Raw genomic sequence first — 12290 nt, forward strand, 5'->3', positions numbered from 1 at the left:
CAGCACCCACTCCCAGGACTGGAGGCGGGCAGCGGGTGTGGGTGTCTGCGAGGGTCCTGGAGCCGGTCCCCACATAGGGTCAGCTGGGTGCAGGAGAGTAAGGGAAGCACCGGAGTGGTTTCCCGGGTCGGGGTCTGCTCCAAAGCAGACATCCTCTTCATCTGCTTAAAGAAGAGAAAACAGGGGACCTACCCGAGTTGCACGTGGGTTTTGGTGGCGGAACACAGCAGCCGCAGGTCTGTGTCCTTCTGCTTTTCCTGGCTGGCCATCTGCCCCGCTTCCTCCCCTAGGACGTGTCGCTGAACTGTTCTAAAACAGTAGGGGTTTGCTCAACCATTCCATCAACTTCCCCATGACACCCTCCGGGGCAGGGTACTGGGTTTGGCGGCCCGAGTGGGCACCGCTGAGTCCAAGCACCTCTTCTGGTTCCCGGTTACTGACTCTGCCAAATCGCAACCACTGCATCATACATATGGGTTCATCTGGTCATATAAGAAGACGCTTCCACTTCCGGCTTTTTGCTGGCTACTTGGAGATAAAGAGACTCACAGGCTTTTTCTGCTGGTTTGAGGCTGGTTTTGAACCTGAATCCCCAGAGTTCTTCCTGAGTAGCTAGGATTACAGGTGTGAGCCACTGGTGTTTGGCCGTATATGCTGTCTTGACTTCCTAACTCGTGAGGTTTTTACAAACAGCTTGAATCATAAGGATTCACAACAGTAAGTCTAGTGAGCATGTGGATGGGCTTTAAATGGCACACTTTTGAACGAAAGTGCCTTCACGTTTGAGATTTTCAACAAAGGGAAGAGTCATAAAAAGGAGAAAAGATTTATCTGCTAGGGTGTTTCCTGCAGTGATATTTATAACCACTGAAAAACTGGGACCAGCCTAAATGTTGAAGAGTAGAGAGAGGCTTGGTAAAATAAAGTGTACTACTGTCAAAATACGACGTGGCTTTTTAAAAATTGTGTTGTCAAGGAATACTCAGATGTATGGGGAAATAGTCATGCTCGCTTTGTTAAGTGAACATGCAGGTTTGCAAACTGTGAAATTCGGGTGTCTATGTGTGGGGAGAATCGCAATGTCAGGAGCCCTGTGGACTCCGTGACTCCAGCCCCTCCCTGGCCATTCACACAACATAAGGCCTCGGGCAAGTTCTATCACTTTGTGCCTCGGTTTCTCCATTCGCAAACTGTTCATGTCTTCTGCAGAGCGGGTGCAGACAACGCCCCTCCATCTAGCCCAGAAACCCAGCAGAACCCTCTCATCCTATCTGGACTCCTCCAGGGAAGGCCCAACCCCTCCGAGACCCCACAGTGGTGAGAATGTGGTGGACAGCCCCACAGTAAATGAATGGAAATTGCAAACCTGGTGCTCTCACAGTTACAGTTCCATTGACAAAGGAAGATAGTGATGATGGAGCAGTGGGCTCGATGGTGACAGGGACAACCACACAAGGAACCAGGCGTGAAGTGCCAAGCCATTGTCCTGACTGGCCTTGGAATCTCACGCTCCATGGAAGAAGTTGGCACAGAGGCCATGTGCTGTCCGACCCCTTCATTTGCAATGTCCAGCACAGAGAAAGTAGATGGGCACTTGACCCAGGTTGACTCCGAGGGAGCCCCACGCTCTGCCTGCCTGGCTCCTGAGAGCTTCTTCTCCTACCTGTGGTGAAGCCATGAGCCCCGCTCAGTGATCAAGACATGCATGCTCTGTGCCCAGCTGTACACAGGTCAGATTAAAAAGGACACTAAAACGGCTAGAACCAAAGGAGAAGCCACCTCTCTCTCGCTGCCGCTGCTGGCAAGTGCACATCAGCCCTCAGCACCCACACGGAGGAGCGGGAATGCATGCCTGGAAGATCCAAGCTCATTGCAGACATGCAAGGGTTAGGAATTAATCGCCCCTTACTGGGCCGGGGGGCTGGGATGGGGGAAGGCTGGGGACGTCAAAGGGCATCAGTAGGAAGAATAAGTTCAAGAGTCCTGCTATGCAAGACAGTGACGACAGTTAATAGCCATGCAGCAAGGACTAGAAAATTGCTAAGCCAGGAGGCTGTGTGCAAAGGGCAAGTGTGTGAAATCATGCCATGGTAATTAGCTGGCCTATTTCAAAATATCAGGGTGCATATCTCAAATATATATAATTTTGATCTCTTAGTTTTAAATAATACAGCCAAAGGACAAGCAAGCAATGCCACTTGGCCTGGTGTGAACCAAGCAACATTTCTCCAAAGGAGACTTAGGTCAAACAGCAGAACCCCTGAGTCAACCGCAAAGACCCTACCTCTCACCCCTGCCCCTCCAGGGTTGTGGATGCACTGCAGACCTACTGTGTGCTGAGCCCCAGAGCTATAGGAATCCACACTACACAGCCCCCCCTCCTGTATTTCCTCCATGGTGCTCTTAGGAGAGGGGCAAGAGAGTAAAGATGAAGCAAGCACATAGTGGACACTTTTTGACCCCCATTTCACGTCATTCCTTCCATTTCACAATCTGAGCGAAGCGCCTTTGTTCCTGTTGCGTGAAGGTTATTGTACTGGAACTCGGTCACAAGGAACAGCCACATTTTGAGAGGTGGAGCGGGGAGGCTTTGTTGGAAAGGCAGTGAGAGCAGATGGATCCCTGTGACAAAGATTACATTGTACGATGTCAGAAATCGGAGCATGAGAGCAGGAGAGGAAAGAAGGAGCAGAAAAACAATCCCAACAGCCCAGCTCAATCCCAGTGGAGAGCTGAAGTGGGATGCCACGGTGCCCGGAGGAGAGCCAGGACACAGGAGACAGGAGGCATGGTGTCCTGGCCCCTGAGCTGGTCTGGGCCTAGAGTCAGGGGCATGGAGCAGGTCACAGGAAAGTCGAGTCTCATGGGTGAGAAGCACAGGTCTGACAGATCCCGTCATCCAAGTCCCTGCCTCTGCCTCTAGGAATTCAAGCCTGCCAGGACGACCCAATTCCCTATCCTCCACCATGTGGCCAAGATGGCACCAATTAGACCCAGTCTCCGTATTTCAAAGGCGGAAATGGAGGCACCCAGTGGTCAGGTAACAGCACGGGGGCACAGGAGGGCACTGCATATTATGCCATGTACCTCACCTTGCCAAGTTCCTGCCAGCTGTCAGCAGGCTGAGCCTGATGACGTAGGGTTGGTTCTGGCAGTACAGAGTTCAAACTCATAGTTTTCTGCCTGCGAGGTCGGCTTTCTACCACTTGAGCCACGCCTCTGGGTCCCCTGCCTCAGCCCTCAGTTTTGTTATTATTTTTCGTAAAGGCCTTGAATCACAGTCCTCCCTTCTAGTCCTTTGGTACAGCTGTCATGACAGGTAGAAACTGGATTGCCTAACCTATTTGTTGCCATGGGTCTCACTAGCTTTTGTCCCAGACTGGTCTTCTGCCATGCTCCCCCTATTCTGTGTCTCCTTAGGAGCTGGGATTAAAGGCAGAGACCACCATTCTCAGCCTCCAGTTTTAAAGTACCACAATATGCCTATTTTAAATGCCCTTTGGTTAAAACCTAGTTATGGAAACAAATAAAACGTAAAACAATGTGATTTCGCTTCAAAGTTCAAATGACTTGAAAACACATTTTAATAAATTAAAAACTAGATTGAGGAAGACTTCATCAAGCGATTCATTTAAACAACTTTGGAAGTGGCAAGCACAAAAGTATGCAAATCCAATGTTACTCTGCCACCTTTATAAAGCATCATCATCATTTACTTTCTATGCAAATAGAGCCCTAGTAAAAATGGAGCCAGCAAAGCTTTGTGGCTGAACTTTTATTTTCTTCATGATTTTTTTTTTTTACCTCAAAAGACTTGGAGTTCTTCACAAATGGCTCACACGCAAATTACTACACAGTTCTATCTCTCTCCTCCCCTTCCATTTCAGAATCAAAAATTCTCTTTAGACGCTCCAGTAAATGGAGGGTCTGGCAGGGCCAGGCCTTCCCCCACAGCTGGGTGGGACTAGCTGGTCAGGGGTAGAAAATGACTGGCGGTGGCTGGAAGAGCAGAAGGTTTCAAACCAAGGGCATGGCGTGCTGCAGTCACTGCAGAGATGCGTTTCAAATGTAAATCCTGCCTCACTCTTTGAGCATAACTGAACATTTAACTCCAAAGCCACTACACAATTAACCGTGTTCCCCTGCAGAGAAAGCCAGCCATTAGCAAATGCAAACCCACTACTTGAACAAAGGAGTCCAGAAAACTTTCCTTTTAGCTGGATATTAGACACTGGGAGCTCTTAAGTATAATGGTTTGGCTTCCCATTTGGACAGAAAGCTTCTTCTTTGAGCGCCCTGGGGCCAGTGTACAGGGCCGGTGAGAAGGGTGCTGTGCTGAGCCGTTGGTCTGAGGATGGGTCTATTTGGGACACCCTGTCCTGCGGCCACCCCTGCATGTGATGGTGGCTGAATCTCTGATATTATGAAGTACCTCTCTAACTGCCTCTCCTAACTCTAAATTCTAAGGAAAAGCTGCATGGAAATGACCGAGATGATTATCTTTAGGTTTACAAAGCCCAACCCTCTGGACTGAAGGAGAGTCTGCCTAGCAAGCCTCGACCCATAGAGATTTGATAGATGATAGATAGATAATTTAATTTCTCAGCTCAGTGCCTACACCAGTCTCACGAAGCCACACAGGGTGGAACGTGACCCCGGTACCCTCCAATGTCTTCTCCCTGTCATCAGCTGGCTGTTCAAGGGGGATGGAGGCGCCCTATTCATATCCTGATTCTCATCCCAGACACACTGGGTGACATGTGACAAGTTCCTGTGCACATGGAGCGCCCAGGAAACAGAGAAGCTGGGTCAAAGCATGGCCCAGGGAGGGCGGCTGCTCCAACACCAATGCCCCTGGCACCGGACGAGGAAGCTGGCTGGCTAGCAGGGTTGGTGTATACAGGGTATGGGTTGGACTGGTAGATGGGGTGGGCAGACCAGGGGGGTGAGAAAGGACGGCTGGGGGCTTACAACTAGGAATGGTAACTGAAGACAGGACAAGAGGGCTCCTGCCTACAGTCCCAGCCGCTCAGGAGGCCGAGATCTGAGGATCAAAGTTGGTTCAAAGTCAGCTCAGGCAGGAAAGTCCAGGAGAGTCTTATCTCCAATTACCCAGCAACAAGGTGGAGGGAGGGCTGTAGTTCAAGTGTAGAGCACTGCCTTTAAGAAAAAAAAAAAAGCTCAGGGTTAGGGTCCAGGCCTTGAGTACAAGACCAGAACAAAATAAGAAAAAAAAGAACAGAAGTCCTAGAGGAGCAGAGGGGCACGGTGCCCTCACCCCACTTACCCACAGCCTCTCTGCTGTCTCGCTGCTCCTACCCCACAGTCCCCGTTCCTACGCACGGGGACCCCCTCCCAGTCCCTGCTCACACTGGCTCAGCGGGTGACTCCAGGACTCCTGAGCTCACTCCCTTTCCCTGACACTCTCCCCTAACCGCCTCACTCATGAGAAAATACTGAGCAAGATGAAGAAGAAAACCTCCTGTCGCCCCTCCCTGTAAGAGGCTGTTAGGTGCCAGTGGTGGGCAGCGGGCATTTTGGAGTAGATGAGTGGATGCATATGAACGGGAAAGAACGGGGTGAGATAGCAAGTCAGGAGGGGGGAGATGGGGTAGAATGTGTGAAGTGGGGGTGGGGTGGGGTGCAGTCGGCCCAGTGGGGCCCAGTGGGTGAGCCCAGAATCCCTCTGCTTCCTTCACAGGGTCACAGGAACTGGTCAGAGAGCCCAGAGGCTGCTTTGCTTTTCCTGCGGGCCACGAGAGCCACTGTGACCGCTTGCATCCCTCAGAGTCCTTGTGTCGAACATTCTGTCTTCTAAGATGTGCCAGGAACAGCCCCTTTAAAGCCAGGAAAAAGACAAAGCCATCATTTGTATTCAGCACCATGCTGGAGGTCCCGACCAGAGCAGCAAGACAAGGAAAACATAAATAAATGCTACAGGGATTGAAAAGGAAGAAACAAAAGCATCATTATTCACCATGGTCCTGACCAGACGCACAAGCCCAGGAGGACAGGGGTCAATGCACTGTAGAAAGAAGAGAAGGCCCTCGAATGGGCAGCAGGCTTCAGCCTGGCATCTAACACTTCAAAATACAACACTTAAAAAAAAAAAGGAGCCTCCACCACAGGGGAAAGCACAGGCAGGGGAAGGAGCCTGGCCCCGGAGAGAGCTGCCTTCTGCTGGCAGAGGGAGTAGACACAGACCCAGAGGAGCCAAAAAGGCGTAGAGTTCCAGTGTGACACTTCTTCCCCGATTAATCTATAAGCTCAATGCCATCTTAACAAAAACAAACAAACAGAAAACCCAGAGAGGGTTTTTCTACACAACGTAACAAACCTCTTCTGAAACGGAACTGAGAACCATCAAGGATATTTTTGAAGTAGCAGAAAAAGAAGTTGAGAGGTTCCCAGTAGGGGAAGAAATTCTGTAATATAGAAGACAGATAGATAAAAGGCATGCCAGCCACCCCCGCCCCGGCCCTGCCCGCCACACAACAGGGGAGATACTGTCTCAATGAAGTCCAGGTCACTGTGCACTGATGGGAGGAAAAAATGGAGAGATACATAACTACTCTGCATCGTCTTGTTGGGAACAGAGTCAGCTCTACCCTGCGCCCTCCTGGCTTAGAATGTGGGAGCCATCGGGTCCGCTTGCAACAGAACCAAACGACAAAGAATGCAGATGTCACCTTCGTTACAGATGAGGGCTGAGGACGCAGGCTGGCAAATCTGGGACCAGATGGGGTCTGAATGTTCTGGTTCTTTTTCGTATACGGCTCTGTGCTTTTGTCTGAGCTGGCCTCGGATGGGGATTCTCTTGGCTATGCATCCCTTGAGGCTGGGATCACAATAATTCCAACAGTCCCAGTTTTCTGGTTGAAATGGCCTCTTGCTAACTCGTCATCAAGGCTGGCCTCTAACTACCATCCTCCCCACCTCACCTCCTGAGTAGCTGGGGTTATAGATATGAGCCACTGTGCCTGACCCTAAGACTGGGGAGCTCTCTAGAGGAGTCACAAAAGTTTGGGGACAGAGTGGATAGAAATGAGCTCGGTAGACTGAGGCCCACGCCATGCTGCTTTGGCTTCTGACCGGCTGGATCCAGCATTGTGAGAGAAGCAAAAACTCACGTGGTACCAATCTGTGCTCACAAGATGCTAGGGAGACAAAGAAACATGGTACCCTTGGTGGCCTCTAGGAAGGGGGCGCTTAGGGACTTACCAGGAAGCCAGTGGAAACCATCTCAGGGGTGCTCACAGCTGGCTCCTTCATGTGATTCCTCCGTGTTGCAGACCCTCCGCCCTCTCCTGGGTATGGAGAGAAGATGGGAGTGCTGGGAGTTGGCGCTGGCACCCGTGTGCGCTAATGATGGGGTGGATTCCGTATGGTAGTCACGTCTCAGCATAGTTTGCTATGGCTAGGGCATTTGGTGTGGTTTGGTTATGGAATGTCCCCAATAGACTCACATGTTGAATTCTTGGTCTCCCGCTGGCGACACCACTTTGGAAGATGGTAGAAACTTCTGGAGAAGGGCCTGGCTGAGGGTGTGACTGTGCAGATTATGTGCCTGGACCCCAGTCCCTTTCTTTTCCTCTGCGTCCTGGCCACCGTGGGGAGAGCTGCTCTGCTTCATGGTGGCCCTCCCTTCAAGTCGTTTGTGCCAGATATGTGCGGCAGCAAGACCCAGTCCAGCTCACAGGGTGTGCGCATCCATAGTTTAGCCACAGATGAGGCAAGCAAGGGGAGCTTAGGTTCAGTTCTCCAGCTGAGACACCGGGGTCAAGGAGCCTCATGGCAGTTCCTGCAAGGCCTTTCTCCTTGGCTTGTGCACGTCTCTCCCTGGGTTCTCACTCTGACCTCCCTCTACACGACTTCCCTCATCATTTCTTTGCAGGAAAATAGGCCTGGGAGAGCCAGCGCCGCGCTGCCAACTGCACGCTCATCATCTCCTTGGAGACCTCATGTCCAAACACGGGTTCATCTGGAGGTCCTGCGTCACAATACACATTCTAGAAGTGTTTCCAGAACAAGAGCTATGTCTCCGTCACCTTACACTGCCTTGTGGCATAAATACCAGGAGATGGATGTCTAGGTGTTGGGGTCAAGACCTGCTGTATCTTTAAGGGCCAAGGCTAAAAGGCAACAGAAGTCATTTCCCTTCGTCCCCAGTCTCTCAGTCCCCATAGCCCGCAGTCACAGCCAGGCTGCGGGTGCTGGAATACTTGAAAAATGATGTCCCCCCGAGCCAGAAGGAAAGAAAATGCCAGGGCAGCAGCAGGGTTGAAGGATTACAAATTTCAGATAGGTCACACCTCATCCACTGTGAGTTATCGGCCGCTCCTGCGGTGATTTCTTACCACGGCAAACGCCAAGGGAGGGTCTCCTCCTGAGATGAAGATTCCAGGGCTCAGATGACACGGAGTGGAGGTCTGATGGCTCCCTTGCCCCGCGCTGTGGAGTGGCCTCCTCTCCACGGGTGTTCTGCTGACCCTTCCCCATGCTGGCTTCCAGGGGGCAGGATCTGGGGGAGTCTTGGAGATAAGGAGGTGGTGCTACATCCTCAGGTGCTACACCCCCCCATCTGGACCTCTGCACTGTGGGGACACTAGCTGGGATGCCAGCCAGGCCAACCGCCAGTGCCTTCCCCTTCCACCCCAGCAGGTGGTCTTTGGAGAAGGGCCAGCTGTCCTTCCTCTTGGTACCAGGCTTCAAACTAGCCTCCTCTGCTTCATGCAACTTCAAGCTCAAAAGCCCCAGACGATTCGAGTCCCTTCTCCTGAGTGACATCTCGGCAGAGTCTGACAGTGCGTAAGACAGGAGGCATGGGGTCACTCGTTTTCAGAAGGAGAATTAGCATCCCGAAGAGAAAGCCACGGCCCACCGGAGAGCCCACAAGGTGTCTCTGCATCCCAGTGGAGGATGAGCTGAGGGGATGTGTAATGCCGTGGGGTCTCTGTGGCAAAGACCTCATGCTGCAGCTCTGCAGGGCTGTGACCCAGGAGCTCCTCTCAGCCCAGAGCTGCTCAGCTGGGGACGTGTGCTGGAGGGGCTTCCTCTATCCAGCCTCATTTCCTGTGGCGCTCCACAGGGGAGGGGGGTTTGCAGACAGGCGAGGCAGGGGCCACAGGGCCCTGACACATGAACGCAGGGGCGGGGCTGCCACCCCCTCCCCCATCCCATCAGGCCACACAGCCACTGTCCATACATCTGCCCACTCTCGACTATGTTTCTTGGAAGGTTCTTGGGTTCGGTCTTGCTCTGGATTTGTGATTCGCAGTTACTCAAATGAACAAAACATGCCCTGGCCACCTCACTGTGTGGCTGCAGGATGGTGCCGAGAATAGCCCAGATTCGAGTGGGAGCCAGCTCCTGGCTGTGCCCCGGCTGGCTTTGGTAGCACCAGGCTCCCAGCTGGGTAGGGTCTGATGAGACCCCACGGGCTCCTCACGCAGCAGCTTCCCAGGAAGCAGGTGAAGAGAACCGCACATGGCAGACCACAGCAAGTCTCTTGGCCACTCCAACAGAAGCAAAGAGACTGGACACTGCTGCAGGCCGTGACACAGTCCTGCCTCCTTGATGGTCTGCCATGCACACCCCACGGCGACACAATCTGCTCCAGACAGCCCTGCATTCCCAGAGTTGAAACGTGGCCTCAGAAAACAGCTGCTCTCACCCACACCAGTACTCCTCGAAGCGCTTGCTTCCCCTAAATGGGATTTATGACCAGCTTGGCCTGGATGCCTGGACTCACAGGATCCCCGCAGTGTCCCTCCATGCCAGCCTCTGAAAGGAGATGACATCTGCCCTGCGCCCCTGGGCTGAGCTGACTGCGGTCACCTCTGTCACCTCCCTAGAGTCTCCTTCACTAGACATGGCTGCAGGTTCAGATCTCAGCGGCGCATGATGCCAGGAGACTCCATGGCATGGCCCTGCTCCATGTGCCTCATTCCCGGATGAGCTCTGGGGCACGGAAATCCCGCCCCCAGCCGCAGAGCCATCCGTCCACCGTTCCTAAGTGCTCTACAGTAACGTGTGCAGCCTTGATGCCCTGCTCTCCACCCAGCCTTGCTCTTACTGGGATGGGGCTCTGCACGAGGCCACAGGGAGACCAGCTGACCTCCGGTCACTCTTCCCTTTCAGTACTTCTGGCCTGACACCAGCATCAGGGGATGCCCTCCCTCTGCCTGGAGACTGTATGAGGTCCTGCCAGGGTCACCTGCAGATGCCCACTTCAGACACCGGACGCAAGTTGAGATACCCACAGCATCTGCCCGATTTGGTTACAACCTACACCTCCCACATCCCCAGCTGCAGGCCAGATTGCCCTGAAAGGATATCCCAGGCATTCACTGGCTTGTGGTGCTTACAGAGGATGGTGCTTGCAAAGGATGCAGGGGAGAGGCAGAGGTGGCCAGGGTGGGTGCCCAGGACATGCACTGAGTCCTCTCTGTAGGCACTATCTCCCAGGAACCTCCATGGAGTCTGCCACCCCGACTCCGGATCGTCACACTTCAGGGACAGTCAGTTAGTTATGCCACAGTCTCAGGCCCCTCTCTACACCTGGGAAGGTCAGGGTGGGGTGGAAGCCAAGGGTCGAAGCTGCTAGCGCTGCCCCACCTGGCAGCCAGAGCCCCCGGACTCGCCTCGTTAACGCAAAAGGCGCTTGCCCCTGTCACCCCAGATAGTCCCAGAGATTTCCGAGTGCTCTGACAGGAACTGGCGATGGAGACACGGATGTGCTTCAGAGAGCATTTGGGCAATTAGAAGCTGAGGCCCTGTACTGTGAAATGCCAGAGTTCAAAGACGGCATCGGAGACCATGCACACGTCAAAACGCCTGGCAGAGGACAAGCCGAGCCACCTCCATGCGGGGCTGAGCGCAGGTCCCGGCTCGTGGGCAGTGACCAGTCACTGCAGAAGGGGAATTCGCAGACAGCGGTTAATAAAGGAAAAAATGAAGTGGAACCTGAGCTCTGTGTAAGAGCCTCCAACCAAAGGGCCGGATCTTCTCGAGCTAATTAGAGTTGTGACAAATGTGGGCAGCTCACTCTGCTAACGAGCGAGCGCTGCCGGCCTGTCTGCTCGGAAATCCCACTCGCGCAAAAGTCAGAACCTCACCAGCTCCCGCCAGGTCCACCCTGCTCTGTGGGCTCCAGGCTGGGCGCCAGAGGAGCCCCGCACCCCCGAAGTGTCACTAGGCTCAGGTGAGCCACCCTCCCACCCTCCCACCCACCCCATCCCCCACCCTCCCCAACCTCCCATCCTCCCACCCACCCACCCACCCTCCCCATCCTCCCACCCTCCCCATCCCCCACCCTCCCCATCCTCCCATCCTCCCACCCTCTCACCCTCTCACCCTCCCCATCCTCCCACCCACCCCATCCCCCACCCTCCCCAACCTCCCATCCTCCCACCCTCTCACCCTCTCTGTCCTCCCATCCTCGGGCCATCCTCCCATCCTCCTCCACCCTCCCATCCTCCTTATCCTCCCATCAACCCCATCTTCCCACCCACCCCAAGCTCCCACCCTCCCCAATCCCCATCCTCCCCACCCTCCCTATCCTGCCCCCAACCCATTCTCCCATCCTTCCACCCTCTACCATCCCCCATCCTCCCTATCCCCCCACCCTCCCCATCCTCTTATCCTCCCCATCCTCCCCATCCCCCCATCCTCCCACCCTCCACATCCTCCCACCCTCCACATCCTCCTCATCCTTCCCATCCTCCCCATCCTCCACATCCTCCGCATCCTCCCATCCTCCCCATCCTCCCATCCTCCCCATCCTCCATGTCCTCCCATCCTCCTCATCCTCCCATCCTCCTCATCCTCCCACCCATCCCATCCTCCTCATTATCCCCACCTTCCCATCCTCCCATCCTCCTCACTCTCCCATCCTCCCATCCTCCCATCCTCCTCACTCTCCCATCCTCCTCATCCTCCCATCCTCCCTATTATCCCCACCCTCCCATCTTCCCCATTCTCCCATCCTCCCCACTATCCATCCCCATCCTCCCCATCCTCCCCACTCTCCCATCCTCCCCACCCTCCCGTCCTCTCCACTCTCCCATCCTCCCATCCTTCCCATTATCCCCATCCTCCCCATTCTCTCCATCCTCCCCCTCCTCCCATCCTTCTATCCTCCATCCCCCCTCCTCCCATCCTCCATCCTCCATCCTCCCTCTCCTCTCATCCTCCACCCTCCCCTCCTCCCATCAAGTGGTCTGGAGATGGGGGTGCTGACCTCCGGTTTGGTGGGAGGGTTAACCACGGCCTCTCAGGGCTGGAGACTA

Source organism: Megascapheus bottae, chromosome 6, assembly GCF_031878675.1.
Source record: "Megascapheus bottae isolate mThoBot1 chromosome 6, mThoBot2.hap1, whole genome shotgun sequence".
Lineage (NCBI taxonomy): Eukaryota > Metazoa > Chordata > Mammalia > Rodentia > Geomyidae > Megascapheus > Megascapheus bottae.